General features: G+C 46.6%; 1 long non-coding RNA gene across 1 annotated transcript in view; it reads left to right on the forward strand.

The window, feature by feature from the left end:
• Positions 1 to 2,182: 2,182 nt before the first annotated feature.
• The window catches only part of LOC136793470 (uncharacterized), a 49,634-nt gene continuing 31,939 nt past the window's right edge, over positions 2,183 to 19,877 (forward strand). The window contains exons 1-2 of the long non-coding RNA XR_010838753.1: positions 2,183 to 2,242; positions 6,816 to 6,905. This is a non-coding gene — a long non-coding RNA (uncharacterized lncRNA). The remainder of the gene's footprint in view (positions 2,243 to 6,815; positions 6,906 to 19,877) is intronic.

Here is a 19,877-nt window from a genome sequence, read left to right on the forward strand (position 1 = left end):
TAGAGGAAAACATAGGCAGAACACTCTATGACATAAATCACAGCAAAATCCTTTTTTATGAAGTTTTAAGGCCGAATCAGATTTCTATCTCGAGAACAGGGCTTTGTTCCTTGATGCAAGTAATCAGCTCTGTTAAGGTCTCTGTCTATTCCCTCCCCGCCCCCAGGATGCCTTTATCTAGTCTAACATTTCCTAAGATAACTTCATGTAGTCTGACTTTGTTTTCAGGGGTCAGGTATGCGGGCCCTTCCTTCTAGGAAATTTCCGTTTCATCGAATAGTGAAATTTCTGGAATGGCTGGGCTAACTTTTGGCCACTTCTCTCCCTGGTACAACTTTTCCCGACTCTGTGCCCTGGCAAGCAAGGTGAAGGAGACGAGGGAAAGCTCCTGAAGTGGGGTCAGCCAACAGCAGTGGGTCACCTATGATAAGCTATCACCCTAGCCAGGAAGGGGAAATGAGAAGTGTAGCTGTTGCTGTTTTTCTTGCTGCTGCTTTAGAAATCCAGATTTTCTGTTTAACAGCGGGGTCACCCGATCTAATTTTTCCATTCATGGCTTTCGAGCAACGAGGTGGAATCTGGAGACTGGACACGTGCAGAGGCGGCGTGGTAGAGAGGAAAGTCCTGACACTGACCCGCTGGGGGGCTTGATTGGCACCTGTAGAATGCCCGCTAGGGGAAAGGTTCCGCTCCACTCACTGCCGTAGTCCTCAGAGCCTCTCTGAGGTTTCGTTACAATTTCAGTTTTGATCAGTGATGACCCCGAGACACAGTCGGGCTCAGCGTGGCGGAGATAGGGGTGCAGCGTAAGTCATCCAGGCTGGTAAAGTGACCCCCGTTCCACTCCCTGTTGCCACCAACGCCTTAAATACTGGATCCTCGGTCTGCTCGTATGTAAGATGATTATACCAGAGCAACTGTGGGGTGCTGTTTTGAGGACTAGAGAAATAATTCAGCAAAGCTAGTTCATGGTCGGTAGGTAGCTCCTAATTACTGTCGTGTAGCTGCGCTGAGCAATGTACTTGCTTAGCCGCATGTTTCTACTTAAATTAACTTAATACAGATTCATTTTCTCAGCAGCACTAGCCCCATTTCAAGTGCTCAACAGCCACCTATGCCTAGTGGCGTCCGTATCGTGTACATATTGTATAGTGCAGATATAGAACATTCCCATCACCACAGAACGTTCCATTGGATAGCACTGCTGTACATCATTAACTTTTTTTGATTTTACACAACTACCAGAGCTTAGCGCTGAGCAAAACCATTCTCTTTGAATTGGAATCTCTCCCGAATGTTGACCTGCGGAGGTGAGCGTCTAATGAGGCCAGTCTCGGAAGGGTGTCCTTTGTTCACCAGAGATAGAAAGGAGTGGTGTTTGTTTCCTAAATTAAGGTAGTCTATCTATATGCCAGAGATATTTCAGCCCTGAAAAGATGGGAAGTCCATGCCTAGGTGAACCTCCAGAAAGGACTAATTCTTTCCACCGTGCATTTAACCAGACAACAACAGAAGAAAGGTGGCGGGGAGGGTTCCAACTTTGGGGCCAGCAGAGAAAACATTCTTTGGAGGTAGAATTTGGAAAGGACAGCTAATCTGTTTTCCAACGTAAATAACTGACAGGAGATGGGCTGCTTCTCTCAAAGTATTAGCCCGGATGATGGGGGTTAATCATTAAACCTTTTAGGTGGTGGCTTGCTTGTTTGTCTGATATTCTAATCCGGGTCACCGAATGGCTAAGGCAGCTTTAAGTGAAGGGTGGATTTTTTTTCCCCTCCGTTTGCCTTGTGTTTTCCACTTTGAAAGAATGTTGTGGCTGCTCTTTTTTCTAGTGACTGCTATTCACGCCGAACTCTGTCAGCCAGGTACGTAAGCCTTGAAACTTCAAAATAGATGAACAGTTTTCTAAATGATTGACAAGTCTCTGCCTGAAAGACTTCTTTATTTTTCTAAATCTGCCGTCGTGTCATGGCTCGAAAGTTGAGCCTGTGGATGTTTTATGAGTTTGAAATAAAAATTGCCACCATTTAAGATGATTGCAGTTCAACTTTCAGGAGTATCCGGGGCAGTTTACTTGCAATTCTGTTGATTCGAGTTGCATTAAATATTAGGATTTATCAGGTTCCATTTTGGCAGATTTTATCATCATATAGTGCGCTCTCTCTGTTTTTTCTCTCTGGCAGATGCAGAAAATGCTTTTAAAGTGAGACTTAGTCTCAGAACAGCTCTGGGAGATAAAGCAGTAAGTGAAGAAACTTGTTATGTTCTTTTAAATTTTTGTTTGCTGTTAACACTGCTTTCTCTGCATAGTTATCTTAAACTTGTACAGATGGGCGTCTAAAGACCTCAAATCTGATATTTTCTTAAAGCAAAAGGATTGCAGTAAAATCGAAATTGTGAATAAAGTGATTTTGCCTGAAGTATTTAATCTGCAGTGTATGCTGGAAAAGAAGTGAAGTCCTGTACTCGCGAAAACAACTTTGCAAGCCTGCACTTTGCAGCCTAGCAGAGAGGAGCAAAGGGGCCTGAGTCAGGCTCTCCGGTATGCGTGGGGCTCTGCTTCTCACCCTTGTGGTCATTTGAACTTTGTCGGTGACTTTTCTCATCGTGGAAAGGAGGGCGTGTCCCCCCCCACCCCCCCGCATGAGATCTTTCGTAGCACAAAATGTTCCAGTTCTCAGGCGAGGTTCCTTCAGTTCCTCTCAGATATCAGAGTAATAACATGAAATATATGCTTATGAAATTGAAGTTAAAAAATTACTCATGGGGCTCCGGTAGCTATAGGAACAGTAAAGACTGTGGGATTAATGAGAGGGAGCTGTGTCATTCTGGTTTCGGTTTTCCCGGCATATGGTCTGTGACAGTTCCCCACCCCCCCAATAGAAGGTGACAGTAAGTCGCCTCAGGCTAGAGATGATAAAAGAGTGCTAAAGACACTTGGAAGTTTTCAGTTTGCAGGGCAGTCCACCGTTTTGTTCGCTCAGTGAGTAATAATCATTCTAACAGCCAGCGTTCCTTGAGAACTTAGTTTACTTTCTGGCTGGGACCCTTCTAATCACTTTGCTCACATCAGCTCATTTAGCCCTGACAGCAACCCTTGGAGGAAGGTGGCATGGGTATTCCCATTCTCATTCGGTGGATGAGAAAACTGAGGCGCAAAGACATTGCGTGGCCTACTCAAGATCTCAAGTCAGCAAGGCGCAGGGGTCAGGTTTGAACCCAGGCGGTCTGAGTGCAGAATCCACCATCTCTGCCAGTGCGTAGGGTTGCTTGTCCCAGGATCCTCTGAGGGCAGGCACCGTGCTGGATGCCGGGGGTGCAGTGCAGCTAAAACCAGGCTTGTCCTTGCCCTCGGGGAGCTTATCATCGTAGTGGAATTGGTTGCATATAAATGAACCAAATGCAAGTGTGTAATCTCGACAGGCATGACAGGGAGGAGAAGTACATAGGGGCTTTGGCCTCATGAGGGGCCGTCTAGTACCCGGCATCTGCTGTGAGGTCTAACGCGTGAGTCAAAGCGAACCAGGGGACGAAAGGAAAGAGGGTGGAGGGACCAGCACAGGCAAAGGCGTATTACAGGGAAGAACCTGCGGAGAGCGAAGGGTGGAAGGAAGGTCAAGGTGCCTGGAAGCGGCGCAGTGAGGAGGGGCACGGCGCATGGTGAGCTTCGAGAGGAAGGAGGGTCAGGCCACACAGTGTGTGGACTGTGGTGAGGAGTTTTGATATTACCTTTGATTTTTTTAAAAGTTCTTGTATCTAACTATCTATCTATTTTTGGCTGCGTTGGGTCTTCGTTGCTGTGCGCGGGCTTTTCTCTAGTCGCATCGAGCGGGGGCTACTCTTTGTTGCTGCGCATGGGCTTCTCATCGCGGTGGCTTCTCTTGTTGCAGAGCACGGGCTCTAGGCGCGCCGGCTTCCGTAGTTGTGGCACGCGGTCTCTAGAACGCAGGCTCAGTCGTTGTGGCACGTGGGCTCAGTAGCTGCGGCTCACAGGCTCTAGAGCGCAGGCTCAGTAGTTGTGGCACACGGGCTTAGTTGCTCCACGGCGTGTGGGGTCCTCCTGGACCAGGGCTCGAACCCGTGTCCCCTGCGTTGGCAGGCGGACTGCTAGCCACTGCACCATCAGGGAAGTCCTTGATAAAATCTTTAAAGCAACGAGGAGTTTCGTGGAAGGGGTGTCATGACAGAATTTGTGTTTACAAGACACTTTGGCCACGGTGTGGCAGACAGAGTCAAGGGGACTGGCGTAGAGAGGAGGAGCCCGTCGGGAGGCAGTGGAGGAGTGCAGGGGGGAGAGGATGGCTATTTGGAGTATGGTGTGTTAGTGGGGAGAGGGGGCAGTGAAGGGATTTGAGAGCCCCGGGGATGGGGTGACAAGGACGAGAGGACGAGGGGTCAAGGGTAAGCTTTTGTTCCTAATTATGCAACTGGATGCATGCTGGCCCATTTATGAGTCAGGGAACCAAGAACCAACAAGCAAACCATGGCTTTAATTTTGGACTTACTGAGTTTGAGGTATTATTGACAAACTGGCAAGGACAGAGCTGGCTTGAGATATACATTCCTGCGCCACCCGCACTGAGGTGGTCATGACAGTGCTGAGGGAGAAAGCCGGGGGGGTGGGGTGGGGTGGGTGGGGTGGCAAGAGGAGAGGGGCTAGCCTTGAGTTTAGCGATTCTCGAAGGCTTAAAGCCCTTGTAGAGGAGGGTGAACCTGCAAAGGAGGCAGAGGGGCAGGAGGAAAACCAGGCCGATGCCGTATCACGAAAGGGAGAGAGTGCTTTCAGATGAAGGGACTGTTCAAGAGCATCCAATGCCGTTGAGAGGCCAAGCGAGGCGTGACTGACAACTGCTCATTGTGTTGAGCAACGTGAAGGTCATTGGTAACGTGAGAGAGCTGCTCTGTGGAGTGGAGGGATTGGAAGGCAGATGGTGGAGGAGGTTAAGCATAAGTGGGCAGTGGGGCTTCCCTGGTGGCGCAGTGGTTAAGAATCTGCCTGCCGATGCGGGGCACACGGGTTTGAGCCCTGGTCCGGGAAGATGCCACATGCCGTGGAACAGCTAAGCCCGTGTACCGCAACTACTGAGCCTGCGCTCTAGAGCCCGCGTGCCTGGAGCCCGTGCTCCGCAACAAGAGAAGCCACCGCAATGAGAGGCCCGCTCACCGCTGTGAAGAGTAGCCCCTGCTCGCCGCAGCTAGAGACAAGCCCACGCCCAACATTGAAGACCCAACGCTGCCCAAAATAAATAAAATAAATAAATTTATATCAGACAAAGAAAGAGTAAGTGGGCAGTGACCATGTAAAGACAGAAGGATGGAGCACTCCTTTGGGAATTTTGGCTGTGAAGGGCAGGAGAGAGACAGCAATGGGTAGAAGAAGGAGGACTGAATAAAGTGATTTAGTTTTGCGGTTGTTTTCATGGGAAAGACTTGAGCATAGTTCATAGTCAATGGACAGCCTCCAGTCAGCACCGAATGCACAGAAGAGACGGGGAGACTGTATTGTTTAGATCCCGGGAAGGGCCGAATGGAAGCGTTCCTAACAGAGGTGGACAGAACAGCCGTTGACCGGAGGAGCAACACCACATGCGGCCCTTCGGGGGAGGATGTGGATAAGACACGTGCCTATGGAGGAAGTTTTGTTCTTGGTGTCAGGAGGGCGGGGGAGTGTAAGTGGATGGCTCGAGGTGTATCAGTAACTTGTCAAACAAGAGCGCCTAGTGAGAGTGAGGTTTGAGGGAAGCCCTGAGGTTTGGGGCGGCCTGAAGGAGCTTTGAAATAGTCCTTGTGAACCGTGAGAGAGAGAGAACTGGTGGAGAACCCTAAGGGGGTCGCAGGCAATTGGGGAGTAGGTCATCATGAGTTTAGAGTTAAGCCACCAAACCTGTTTTGTGATTTTCTCCAGTTGCGCTGGATCACCACCTAAAATGTGGGGTCAGCCACTCCGGTTTGCTAGGGCTGCTGTGACACGGTTCCACAGGTTGAGTGGCTTCAACAACAGAAATGCGTTTTCTCTCATTCTGGAGGCTGGAAGTCCAAGATCAAGGTGTCAGCAGGGTCGGTTCCTTCTGAGTGCCGTGAGGGAGGGATGTGTTCCAGGCCTCCCACCTTGGCTTCTAGATGGCTGTCTTCTCCCCGTGTCTACACGTCTTCCCTCTGTATGACAGATCTCCTGTTCTGACAAGGACACCCGTCATATTGGATTAGGGCCCACCCTAGCGATCTAATTGTAACCTCATCACCTCTGTAAAGACGCTATCTCCACATATGGTTCCTTTCTGAGGTCCTGGGGGGTTAGGATTTTAACATATGAATGTCTTTGTAAGGGGGTACACTTCGGCCCATAATACACTCAAGTTTTCAGTGAAGAACGTAAAAAGTAAAATGGTACCGGTGTTAATAAAGGGAAGGAAGCTGAGAAGGGGAGTCAGTTTATGAGGGAAAGGTGAAAGGAAAGAAGGGAATCAACTGTTTATGTCCAGGATGAGATGTCCAAATGACCAATTTGTTGACTGGCTACTAATACTGCAGATTTGGAAGAAGGTAATGCAATGGGAAACACACCACACTTACAATGATAGAATAGCCAGGAAACTCGACCCTGAACATTATGGTGACGTGATTTATCATGGTCTCCAGTCTTTATTGTATGAGGAAGATGAGAGAGAGGCGCAGACAGACAGACAGACAGACAGACACACACACACACACACACACACACACACACAAGACCAGTGTGGCCACGGTTAGAACCCAATGGACCAATTTGTACCCCATGCCTCTTCACTTTACCTTCGGTTTTACTTCTCTTTCAGTATGCCTGGGATACAAATGAAGAATATCTCTTCAAAGCGATGGTGGCTTTCTCCATGAGAAAAGTTCCCAACAGAGAAGCAACTGAGTAAGTAAGCAATGAAAAGTCTACATTGATTGTTTGCAGTATTATTTGAGACAGGACATTAATTCAAAACTCAATCTTGAAAATAATGTATACATCTAACTTTTTTTTTTTTTTTTTTTGCGGTACGCGGGCCTCTCACAGTTGTGGCCTCTCCGGTTGTGGAGCACAGGGTCCGGATGCGCAGGCTCAGCGGCCACGGCTCACGGGCCCAGCCGCTCCGCGGCATGTGGGATCTTCCCGGACAAGGGCACCAACCCGTGTCCCCTGCATCGGCAGGCGGACTCGCAACCACTGTGCCACCAGGGAAGCCCTACATCTAACTTTTAAGGGACCCACATTTTAATTTCACAGTAAGAAGAACCTTTATAATCTAGCTCAGCTTATGGTTTATATCATGTTCTAACAATGCTCTTCATTCAATAGGCACTATGAAGATAAATATAAAAATTTGTAGTTACATGTCATAAGCTTTCTACATTTCCATATATATATATATATATATATAAAATTTCTCTTGCAGGTAGATTGATCGATCGATCGATAGATAGATAGATAGATAGGTAAGATAGAAAGAAAAGAGTTCCCTTCTCATTGTATTGGTCTGCTCTGGCTGCCATAAGAAAATACCACAGACTGGGTGGCTCAAACAACAGAAATTTATTTCTCACAGTTCTGGAGGCTGGGAAGTTGAAGATTAAGATGCTGACAAGGTAGGTTTCATTCTGAGGCCTCTTCTTTCAGCTTGTAGGCAACACCAAATCTCTGTCTGCTCACATGACCTCTACTTTGTTGAGGGGCAGTGTCAGGGGAGAGAGTGAGCACTCTGGTGCCTTTTTGGATGAGGGCGCTAATCCTCTGTTTCAGGGCTCCACCATTATGACCTCCTTTAAATGTAATTATCTCCTTATAGGCCCTATCTCCAAGTATGAATACATTCACATTTGGGGTTAGGGCTTCAGCATATGAACTTGCGGGGCAAGGGGAGAAGTGCATAGCACTCATTTTGAAAATAACTTTCATATGTATAGGTTCATCGCAGTGTTGGTGTCTGTCATAGCACCTTGTTTATTTTCTTCAAAGCCTTAGTACACCTTTTCATAGTTTTACATTTGAATCTGTTCTTCCGAAGGAATCTTGCCTATTTGAGATGTTTCCTTCCATCTCCATTTGTGATTAGGGTAACCCTCCTGGTTTCTCTCTACTCCCTTACTCCACTCTTCCCTTGAGAGGTGAAATGACTGATTTGATTGGTGGGCTGGAAGGATAAACTGGGCATGGGTTCCCTTCTCTTGAGGAGCCGGCCTGCCCTCAGCACGCAACTTTCTGTGCTGCTCCCCACACTAAGGACAGAATCAGGCCCTGCCTGGGCAAATTCTGCCCTACGTGAACTTTACTCCTGTTTTATCGAGTTTTAGACAAGATATATTTGCCTTTATCTTATGCCTTTCAACGGAAGCATTCTTTCCAAAACAATTTATAATACCCTTTTAAAACTAAAAATGAGGGCTTCCCTGGTGGCGCAGTGGTTGAGAATCCGCCTGCCGATGCAGGGGTCACGGGTTCGTGCCCTGGTCCGGGAAGATCCCACATGCCGCGGAGCAACTAAGCCCGTGAGCCATGGCCGCTGGGCCTGCGCGTCCGGAGCCTGTGCTCCGCAACGGCAGAGGCCACAGCAGTGAGAGGCCCGCATACCGCAAAAAAAAAAAAAAAAAAAAAAAAAAAAAAAAAATGAGAAGACTGCCTCCCAAAAAATAAAAAAGGAAAAATAGAAGGAGAAGAGGGAACCCACATACGCCGTTGGTGGGGACGTACATTGTACAGCCACTGTGGAAAACAGTATGGAGGTTTCTCAAAAAACTAAACATAGAACTACCATATGACCCCGCAGTTCCATTCCTGGGTATATATCAGAAAAAAAGAAAAACCCTAACTCAAAAAGATACCTGCACCCCAACGTACACAGCAGTGTTATTGACAATAGCCAAGACATGGAAGCCACCTGAGTGTCCATCAACAGAAGAATGGATAGAGAAGATGTGGTGTACACACACACACACACACACACACACACACACATCCACATATATACATATACATACAATGGAATAGTACTCAGCCGGAAAAAAGAATGAAAATTTGCCATTTGCGATAGACGGCTTAAAGATGGCGGAAGAGTAAGACGCGGAGATCTCCTTCCTCCTCACAGAGACATCAGAAATACATCTACACGTGGAGCTTCTCCTGTAGAGCACCCACCGAACGCTGGCAGAGGACCTCGGACCTCCAAAAAGGCAAGAAACTCCCCACATATCTGGGTAGGGCAAAAGAAAAAAGAATAAACAGGGACAAAAGAATAGGGACGGGACCTACGCCAGTGGGAGGGAGCCGAGAAGGAGGAAAGACTCCCACACACTAGAGGCCCCTTCGCGGGCGGAGACTGCGGGCGCCGGAGGGGGAAGCTCCGGAGCCGCGGAGGACAGCTCAGCCACAGGGGTGCGGAGGGCAAAGCGGAGAGATTCCCGCAGAGGATCGGTGCCGACCAGCGCTCACCAGCCCGAGAGGCTTGTCTGCTCGCCCGCCGGGGCGGGCGGGGCCGGGAGCTGAGGCTCGGGCTTCAGTCGGATCCCGGGGAAAGGGCTGGAGTTGGCAGAGTGAAGACAGCTTGAAGGGGGTTAGTGCGCCACGGCTGGCCGGGAGGGAGTTCGGGAGAAGTCTGGAGCTGCCGAAGGCAAGAGACCTTTTCCTCCCTCTTTGCTGCCTGGGCACGAGGAGAGGGGATTAAGTGCGCCGCTTAAAGGAGCCCTAGAACCGGGCGCGGAGCTGCCGAAGAGACAAGAGACTTTTTCTTGCCTCTTTGCTTCCTCGGGTGTGAGGTGAGGGGATTAAGAGCACCGCGTAGAGGAGCTCCAGAAACGGGCGCGAGCCGCGGCTGTTGGCACGGACAGTAGAGACGGGTGTCGGACGCTAAGGTTGCTGCTGCCACCACCAAGAGGCCTGTGTGTGAGCACAGGTCACTCTCCACACCGGCCCTCCCGGGAGCCCGTGCAGTCCGCCACTGCTGGGGTCCCGGGATCCAGGGACAGCTTCCCCGGGAGAACGCACGGCGCTCCTTGGGCCTGTGCAACGTCACGTCGGCCTCTGACGTCGCGGACTCGCCCCGCCCCCGTGCCACTCCCTCCCCCCAGCCTGAGTGAGCTGGAGCCCCCGAATCAACTGCTCCTTTAACATCGTTCTGTCTGAGCGAAGGGCAGTCGCCCTCGGACAACCTACACGCAGAGGCGGGACCAAGTCCAAAGCTGAACCCCAGGAGCTGTGCGAACAGAGAGGAGAGGGGGAGGTCTCTCCCAGCAGACTCAGAAGCGGCGGATTAAAGCTCCACAATCAACTTGAAGTGCCCTGCATCTGTTGAAAACCTGAATAGACAACGAATCATCCCAAGTTGAGGAGGTGGACTTTGGGAGCAAGATATACTATTATTTTCCCCTTTTTTTTCTTTTTGTGGGTGTGTATGTGTGTGCTGCTGTGTGAGATTTTGTCTGTATAGCTTTGCTTGCACCATTTGTCCTAGGGTTAGACCGACCCATTTTAGTGGTTTTTCTTTTTGTTTGTTTGTTTGTTTTTGTTTTTTAAAAGGAAATTTTTCTTCTTAATAATTATTTTTTATTTTAATAACTATACTTTATACTACTCTGTCTTCTCCCTTTCTTTCTTCCTTTCTTCCCTCCTTCCCTCCTTTCTTCCTTCCTTCCCCCTTCTTTCCTCCCTTCCTCTCTTCCTTCCTCTGCACCTTCCGTCCTTGCTTTCTTGCTTCCTTCCTTCATTTCTTCCTTCCTTTCTTCCTTCCTTCCCTCCCTCCCTCCTTCCTTCCTTTTCTTTCCTCTCTATTTATTCTACCTTTTATTTTGAGCCGTGTGGATTAAAGGTTCTTGGCGCCCCAGCCAGGCACCAGGGCGGTGTCCCTGAGGTGGGAGAACCAACCTCAAGACACTAGTCCACAAGAGACCTCCGAGCTCCACGTAATATCAGACCGCGAAAATCTCCCAGAGACCTCCATCTCAACACCAAGACCCAGCTTCACTCAAGGACCAGCAAAGAACAGTGCTGGACACCCTATCCCCAACAAAGAGCAAGACAGGTCTACAGCCCCATCCATTAGCAGAGAGACTGCCTAAAATCATAATAAGGTTACCAACATCCCCAAACACACCACCAGACGAGGACCTGCCCACCAGAAGGACAAGATCCAGCCTCATCCACCAGAACAGAGGCACTAGTCCCCCCAACCAGGGAATCTACTCAACCCACTGAACCAACCTTAGCCACTGGGGACAGCCACCAAAAACAACAGGAACTACGAACCTGCAGCGTGCAAAAAGGAGACCTCAAACACAGTAAGATAAGCGAAATGAGAAGACAGAAAAACACACAACAGATGAAGGAGCAAGATAAAAACACACCAGACCTAACAGATGAAGAGGTAATAGCCAATCTACCTGAAAGAGAATTTAGAATAATGATGGTGAAGATGATGCAAAATCTTGGAAATAGAATAGACAATTTGCAAGAAACAGTTAACAGGGACCTAGAAGAAATTAAGAGGAAGCAAGCAACGATGAGCAACACAATAAATGAAATTAAAAATACTCTAGATGGGATCAATAGCAGAATAACTGAGGCAGAAGGACGGATAAGTGACCTGGAAGATAAAATAGTGGAAATAACTACTGCAGAGCAGAAGAAAGAAAAAAGAATGAAAAGAACTGAGGACAGTCTCAGAGACCTCTGGGACAACATTAAACGCACCAACATTCGAATTATAGGGGTCCCAGAAGAAGAAGAGAAAAAGAAAGGGACTGAGAAAATATTTGAAGAGATTATAGTTGAAAACTTCCCTAATATAGGAAAGGAAATAGTCAATCAAGTCCAGGAAGCACAGAGAGTTCCATACAGGATAAACCCAAAGAGAAACACGCCACGACACATAATAATCAAACTGTCAAAAATTAAATACAAAGAAAACATATTAAAAGCAGCAAGGGAAAAACAACAAATAACACACAAGGGAATCCCCATAAGATTAACATCTGATCTTTCAGCAGAAACTCTACAAGCCAGAAGGGAGTGGCAGGACATATTTAAAGTGATGAAGGAAAAAAACCTACAACCAAGATTACTCTACCCAGCAAGGATCTCATTCAGATTTGATGGAGAAATTAAAACCTTTACAGACAAGCAAAAACTGAGAGAGTTCAGCACCACCAAACCAGCTCTACAACAAATCCTAAAGGAACTTCTCTAGGCAAGAAACACAAGAGAAGGAAAAGACCTACAAGAACAACCCGAAACAAGTAAATGGTAATAGGAACATACATATCGATAATTACCTTAAATGTAAATGGATTAAATGCTCCCACCAAAAGACACAGACTGGCTGAATGGATACAAAAACAAGACCCATATATATGCTGTCTACAAGAGACCCACTTCAGACCTAGGGACACATACAGACTGAAAGTAAGGGGATGGAAAAAGATATTCCATGCAAATGGAAATCAGAAGAAAGCTGGAGTAGCAATTCTCATATCAGACAAAATAGACTTTAAAATAAAGACTATTACAAGAGACAAAGAAGGACACTACATAATGATCAAGGGATCGATCCATGAAGAAGATGTAACAATTGTAAATATTTATGTACCCAACATAGGAGCACCTCAATACATAAGGCAAATACTAACAGCCTTAAAAGGGGAAATAGACAGCAACACAATTATAATGGGGGACTTTAACACCCCACTTTCACCAATGGACAGATCATCCAAAATGAAAATAAATAAGGAAACACAAGCTTTAAATGATACATTACACAAGATGGACTTAATTGATATTTATAGGACATTCCATCCAAAAACAACAGAATACACATTTTTCTCAAGTGCTCATGGAACATTCTCCAGGATTGATCATATATTGGGTCACAAATCTAGCCTTGGCAAATTTAAGAAAATTGAAATCGTATCAAGTATCTTTTCCGACCACAACGCTATGAGACTAAATATCAATTATAGGAAAAGATCTGTAAAAAATACAAACACATGGAGGCTAAACAATACACTACTTAATAACGAAGTGATCACTGAAGAAATCAAAGAGGAAATCAAAAAATACTTAGAAACAAATGACAATGGAGACACAACGACCCAAAACCTATGGGATACAGCAAAAGCAGTTCTAAGAGGCAAGTTTATAGCAATACAATCATACCTTAAGAAACAGGAAACATCTCGAATAAACAACCTAACTTTGCACTTAAAGCAATTAGAGAAAGAAGAACAAAAAACCCCCAAGTTTAGCAGAAGGAAAGAAATCATAAAGATCAGATCAGAAATAAATGAAAAAGAAGTGAAGGAAACAATAGCAAAGATCAATAAAACTAAAAGCTGGTTCTTTGAGAAGATAAATAAAATTGATAAACCATTAGCCAGACTCATCAAGAATAAAAGGGAGAAAGCTCAAATCAATAGAATTAGAAATGAAAAAGGAGATATAACAACTGACACTGCAGAAATACAAAAGATTATTAGAGATTACTACAAGCAACTGTATGCCAATAAAATGGACAACCTGGAAGAAATGGACAAATTCTTAGAAATGCACAACCTGCCGAGACTGAACCAGGAAGAAATAGAAAATATGAACAGACCAATCACAAGCACTGAAATTGAAACTGTGATTAAAAATCTTCCAGCAAACAAAAGTCCAGGACCAGATGGCTTCACAGGCGAATTCTATCAAACATTTAGAGAAGAGCTAACACCTATCCTTCTCAAACTCTTCCAACAGATAGCAGAGGGAGGAACACTCCCAAACTCATTCTATGAGGCCAACATCACCCTGATACCAAAACCAGACAAAGACGTCACAAAGAAAGAAAACTACAGGCCAATATCACTGATGAACATAGATGCAAAAATCCTCAACAAAATATTAGCAAACAGAATCCAACAGCACATTAAAAGGATCATACACCATGATCAAGTGGGGTTTATCCCAGGAATGCAAGGATTCTTCAATATACGCAAATCAATCAATGTGATACACCATATCAACAAACTGAAGGAGAAAAACCATATGATCATCTCAATAGATGCAGAGAAAGCTTTTGACAAAATTCAACACTCATTTATGATAAAAACCTTGCAGAAAGTGGGCATAGAGGGAACTTTCCTCAACATAATAAAGGCCATATATGACAAACCCACAGCTAGCATCGTTCTCAATGGTGAAAAACTGAAACCATTTCCACTAAGATCAGGAACAAGACAAGGTTGCCCACTCTCACCACTCTTATTCAACATAGTTTTGGAAGTTCTAGCCACAGCAATCAGAGAAGAAAAAGAAATAAAAGGAATCCAAATAGGAAAAGAAGAAGTAAAGCTGTCACTGTTTGCAGATGACATGATACTATACATAGAGAATCCTAAGGATGCTACCAGAAAACTACTAGAGCTAATCAATGAATTTGGTAAAGTTGCAGGATACAAAATTAATGCACAGAAATCTCTGGCATTCTTATACACTAATGATGAAAAATCTGAGAGTGAAATTAAGAAAACGCTCCCATTTACCATTGCAACAAAAAGAATAAAATATCTAGGAATAAACCTACCTAAGGAGACAAAAGACTTGTATGCAGAAAACTATAAGACACTGATGAAAGAAATTAAAGATGATACAAATAGGTGGAGAAATATACCATGTTCTTGGATTGGAAGAATCAACATTGTGAAAATGACTATACTACCCAAAGCAATCTACCGATTCAATGCAATCCCTATCAAATTACCACTGGCATTTCTTACAGAACTAGAACAAAAAATTTCACAATTTGTATGGAAACACAAAAGACCCCGAATAGCCAAAGCAATCTTGAGAACGAGAAATGGAGCTGGAGGAATTAGGCTCCCTGACTTCAGACTCTACTACAAGGCTACAGTAATCAAGACAATATGGTACTGGCACAAAAACAGAAATATAGATCAATGGAACAGGATAGAGAGCCCAGAGATAAACCCACACACATATGGTCACCTTATCTTTGACAAAGGAGGGAAGGATATACAGTGTAGAAAAGACAGCCTCTTCAACAAGTGGTGCTGGGAAAACTGGACAGCTACATGTAAAAGTATGAAATTAGAACACTCCCTAACACCACACACAAAAATAAACTCAAAATGGGTTAAAGACCTAAATGTAAGGCCAGACACTATCAAACTCTTAGAGGAAAACATAGGCAGAACACTATACGACATAAATCACAGCAAGATCCTTTTTGACCCATCTCCTAGAGAAATGGAAATAAAAACACAAATAAACAAATGGGACCTAATGAAACTTAAAAGCTTTTGCACAGCAAAGGATACCATAAACAAGACCAAAAGACAACCCTCAGAATGGGAGAAAATATTTGCAAATGAAGCAACTGACAAAGGATTAATTTCCAAAATTTATAAGCAACTCATGCAGCTCAATAACAAAAAAACAAACAACCCAATCCAAAAATGGGCAGAAGAACTAAATAGACATTTCTCCAAAGAAGATATACAGATTGCTAACAAACACATGAAAGAATGCTCAACCTCATTAATCATTAGAGAAATGCAAATCAAAACTACAATGAGATATCATTTCACACCGGTCAGATTGGCCATCATCAAAAAGTCTAGAAACAATAAATGCTGGAGAGGGTGTGGAGAAAAGGGAACCCTCTTGCACTGCTGGTGGGAATGTAAATTGATACAGCCGCTATGGAGAACAGTATGGAGGTTCCTTAAAAAACTACAAATAGAACTACCATACGACCCAGCAATCCCACTACTGGGAATATACCCTGAGAAAACTATAATTCAGAAAGACTCATGTACCAAAATGTTCATTGCAGCTCTATTTACAATAGCCAGGACATGGAAGCAACCTAAGTGTCCATCAACAGATGAATGGATAAAGAGGATGTGGCACATATATACAATGGAATATTACTCAGCCATAAAAAGAAATGAAACTGAGTTATTTATAATGAGGTGGATGGACCTGGAGTCTGTCATACAGAGTGAAGTAAGTCAGAAGGAGAAAAACAAATACCGTATGCTAACACATATATATGGACTCTAAGGGAAAAAAATGTCATGAAGAGGTTAGTGGTAGGACGGGAATAAAACACAGACTTACTGGAGCATGGACTTGAGGATATGGGGAGGGGAGGGGTGGGCTGTGACGAAGTGGGGGAGTGGCAGGGACATATATACACTATCAAATGTAAATTAGATAGCTGGTGGGAAGCTGCTGCATAGCACAGGGAGATCACCTCTGTGCTTTGTGACCGCCTGGGGGGGTGGGATAGGGAGGGTGGGAGAGAGGGTGATGCAAGAGGGAGGAGATGTGGGAGCATGTGTGTATGTATAACTGATTTAGTTTGTTGTAGAGGGAAAACTAACACACTATTGTAAAACAATTATACTCCAATAAAGATGTTAAAAAATAAAAAAAAAATAAAAAAAAAAAAAAGAAAAAAAAAAAAAAAAAAAAATTTGCCATTTGCAATGATGCAGGTGGACTTGGGAGGCTATTATGCTTAGTGAAATAATAAGACAAGTACTGTATGTTATCACTTATATGTGGAATCTAAAAAATAAAGTAGTGAGTAAAACAAAAAGAGACACACTCAGATATAGGGAACAACCTAGTGGTTCCCACTGGGGAGAGGGAAGGGGGAGGGGCAAGATAGGGGTGAGGGGTTAAGAGGTACAGGCTACTATATATAAAATAAATAAGCTACAAGGATATATTATACAGCACAGAGAATATAGCCAGTATTTTATAATAGCTATCAATGGAGTTATAGCCTTTAAAATTGTGAATCACTGTGTTGTACACCTGAAACTTATATAATATTGTACTTAAAACTATACCTCAATTTTAAAAAACGAAAAAAAGAGAGGAAACTATGAGGAAGAAAGCCGCTGGTCATCTCACAATGCTAGCCCCTCAACTAGTCTGTTTTTATCTTATTGTCATTTTTGATCAACAGATTTTATACACTGCTGTGTTCATTGTATTATTACTTCTTCTTAGTACCTGAATTTCACCTTGTAAATGACGATGTTATATCACATTTCCATTCTTAGGAAAAGTTAAATATGTAACATTTCAGGTTAGTTTTGAGGAATTCCCTTTGGGAATTTGATTTTTCGGAACCCGGACATTGTAGGAGTCGGTGACTATGTAATCTGGTTTATTTGCAAAGGTGTTTTAATTGGAACTGGGTGCATAGGCTATACAGAGGCTTTTGTTGCCAATGTCAGTTGAAAAACTGAAAAGTGCAAACCTAGACTGGGGTCAACAAATTGTTTTCCTGTAAGTGCTCAGGCCCTTCAGTCCTTGAGAGCAGTGCCGCTCCCAGGGGGCTGAGGGCTGAGGGCTGCCTCATGACTCAGGGTGTGTTTAAGATGCAGTACAAGTGCTGCCCCCCAACGGTGGCCTCTTGTGTGTGTGTGTGTGTGTGTGTGTGCGTGCGCGTCCTAGGCGGGCCTCTCACTGTTGTGGCCTCTCCCGTTGCAGAGCACAGGCTCTGGACGCGCAGGCCCAGAGGCCATGGCTCACGGGCCCAGGATCTTCCCGGACCGGGGCACGAACCCGCGTCCCCTGCATCGGCAGGCGGACTCCCAACCTCTGCGCCACCAGGGAAGCCCGGTGGCTGCTTCTTTACATGAGCAGGTTTCCTCTATGGGAAGGGGCACCACAGAATGCAAGATGAATTGCAAACAACTTCCCAGACAGGCTGCCTCCCCGCGAGTGTGGTGGGTAACAGAAAGACACCACTAGCTTGGCAAATGGATCCGATTTTAAATGTGCTTTTCAGAGGTCTTTTGGTGCCTCACACTGGTGAGGCAGAGTGGATTCTAGAGGGTGGGAAGTATGCCTGTTGGGATGGCTTTAGGGATTCAAATCTTGAACATTGGCCGGTTTTTAAAATCGTTTTTTCCCTATCCTGTCACTGCTTATTCCATGGATATGGCAGAAAACGTAGAGCTCCTGGGATGCACTGGGTGGAAAATGTAAAGAGGAACTCACGAAAGATAGTCAAATAATGAACAGAGTAATGAAGACTCTTCGTCCCACCTTTCACCCAGTCCTAAGTACGGTATCTCATATCAAGCGAGATCACCTCCAGTGACACAGGGCTCAGAGTCTCCTCTGCATATTTGGGAACCTGCCGCCAGCCTACTCTTGACCCAGTGTAAGCCGGATTGACTCTGCAAGAGGGTGTTCTTTCTAAAGCGAGGTCCTGGCCACATCCATGAAGGACTTGCAGGAGAGCGGAACGGGTCCAGCCACCATGACCCCAAGCGGGCAGTGGAAGAGAAGGTCGAGGGTCCGTCCGAGAGGCAGGGGGCGAGGCCCTGCAGAGTGGGCGTGGCGTGTCCACGGCCTTCCCCGCAGGACAGGGGCGGGGATGGGTCCCAGCCCGCTGGGAGCTGACAGCTGGGTCCCTGTGATGAGTTAGTGCCCCGGCCACACTGGTGGCCCCCTTGCGTGTTCCCCTGTGCACCTGAGGTCAGGCAGAGCTGCTGCTGGTAGAGAGAGGGGTCGTCTGTGAGAGGAGAGAGGGGCACATCACTGCCCAGCTTGCAGACGTTCCCAGGGCCACTTCCAGCTGCCACCAGAGTAGCAGCACCTGAAGCGCGAGCCACCGCGATGGTGTCCCCAGCCACTGAGACTGTCCCGTGGGTGGGACAGAGACTGGCGCCTGCGTCCTAGCTGGAGAAGTCGGAAGGCAGAGGCTGGCTTGAGCCTGCATGGCTGCGTGAGAGAGGGCGGCTTTGCCAACAGCCTGCACTCGGACGGGCCAAGCGGAGGCCTCGGGAGGGAGCTGCACGAGTCGCTGCCCGTGGGGCCCGAGATCCAAGTGCAGGGCAAAGGGAAGGCGGCAGAGCGGGCAGGGAGGGGCGAGATGGAAGCCTTCGGCCAGAGTGCGTCGTCCTTGCCAGGGGAAGGGGCAGTGCACAGGTCCCCAGACGGTCTCCTGAGGCCCCCGGGTGCACTCTGGGTGGAGAACGCGCGGGCCCGCCCCGGCAGGGGCCACCAGCGGCCAGAGGGCAGCACAAGGAGGCTGGCTAGGGAAACAGAAGCGTGCCTTTTTCTCTCCTGTCGGATCCCCGCCCTCTCCCACCTCCCTTTTCCATCCGCCAGTGAGCAGGACTGCGGGGAGGTAAGGGGCGAAGCGCAGGAGGAGTGGGGCGAGGAGAGTGATAAAAGAGCAGAGCGCGCCGCCGCCGCCGCCGCCAGCACGGCCGTGGGGAGGGGAGCTGTGTGTTAGGGGCGGGAAGACACTTCCTCTAGGTTTTGATGAGACCGGCCTGAGCCCTTTAGCGGCCAGACATGACAGGCAAGCTCCATCGCGCCTCCTCGAGATGCTGTCGGGGAGTGCGGGGCCAGGGGAAGAGCTGACAGAGCGGCCAAGGCAGCGGTGTGAGAAGCAGAAGCCTCTTCTGCAGGGCGCTCTCCCGAGGCCACCTGTACGCTGCGCTGCTGGATGGGGGCCAGAGAGTGAAGTAGCCTCTGTAGGAAGGCTGCTGCCTAGGCTGCTAGGTAGGCCCTGAGATTTACATGATGGGTAAATCCAGGTCCCACACAGCACAGGCCCACACCCAAGAAGCCGGCCCGGGGAGCCATGGAAGACGGACGAAATGGGACAGAAACAAGACAGTTCCTTTGAAATCATGCCTTACAGATCTTGATATCGAGTGGCTTTCTTGCTCTTCCCTGGATTTTCTTAAAAGTAGAATGGAAGAGGGAAGGACAAGTTTAAGTGGTAGAAAGTTCTGGTTTCATCAGATCAGATTACTTGAAGGTTTCTTGGGACTTTGATTGAAGATGGTAAACAGGTGTTTTCAAGTTTTCATAACAAGGTTTAGGC

Source organism: Kogia breviceps, chromosome X (assembly GCF_026419965.1).
Source record: "Kogia breviceps isolate mKogBre1 chromosome X, mKogBre1 haplotype 1, whole genome shotgun sequence".
Taxonomy (NCBI): domain Eukaryota; kingdom Metazoa; phylum Chordata; class Mammalia; order Artiodactyla; family Physeteridae; genus Kogia; species Kogia breviceps.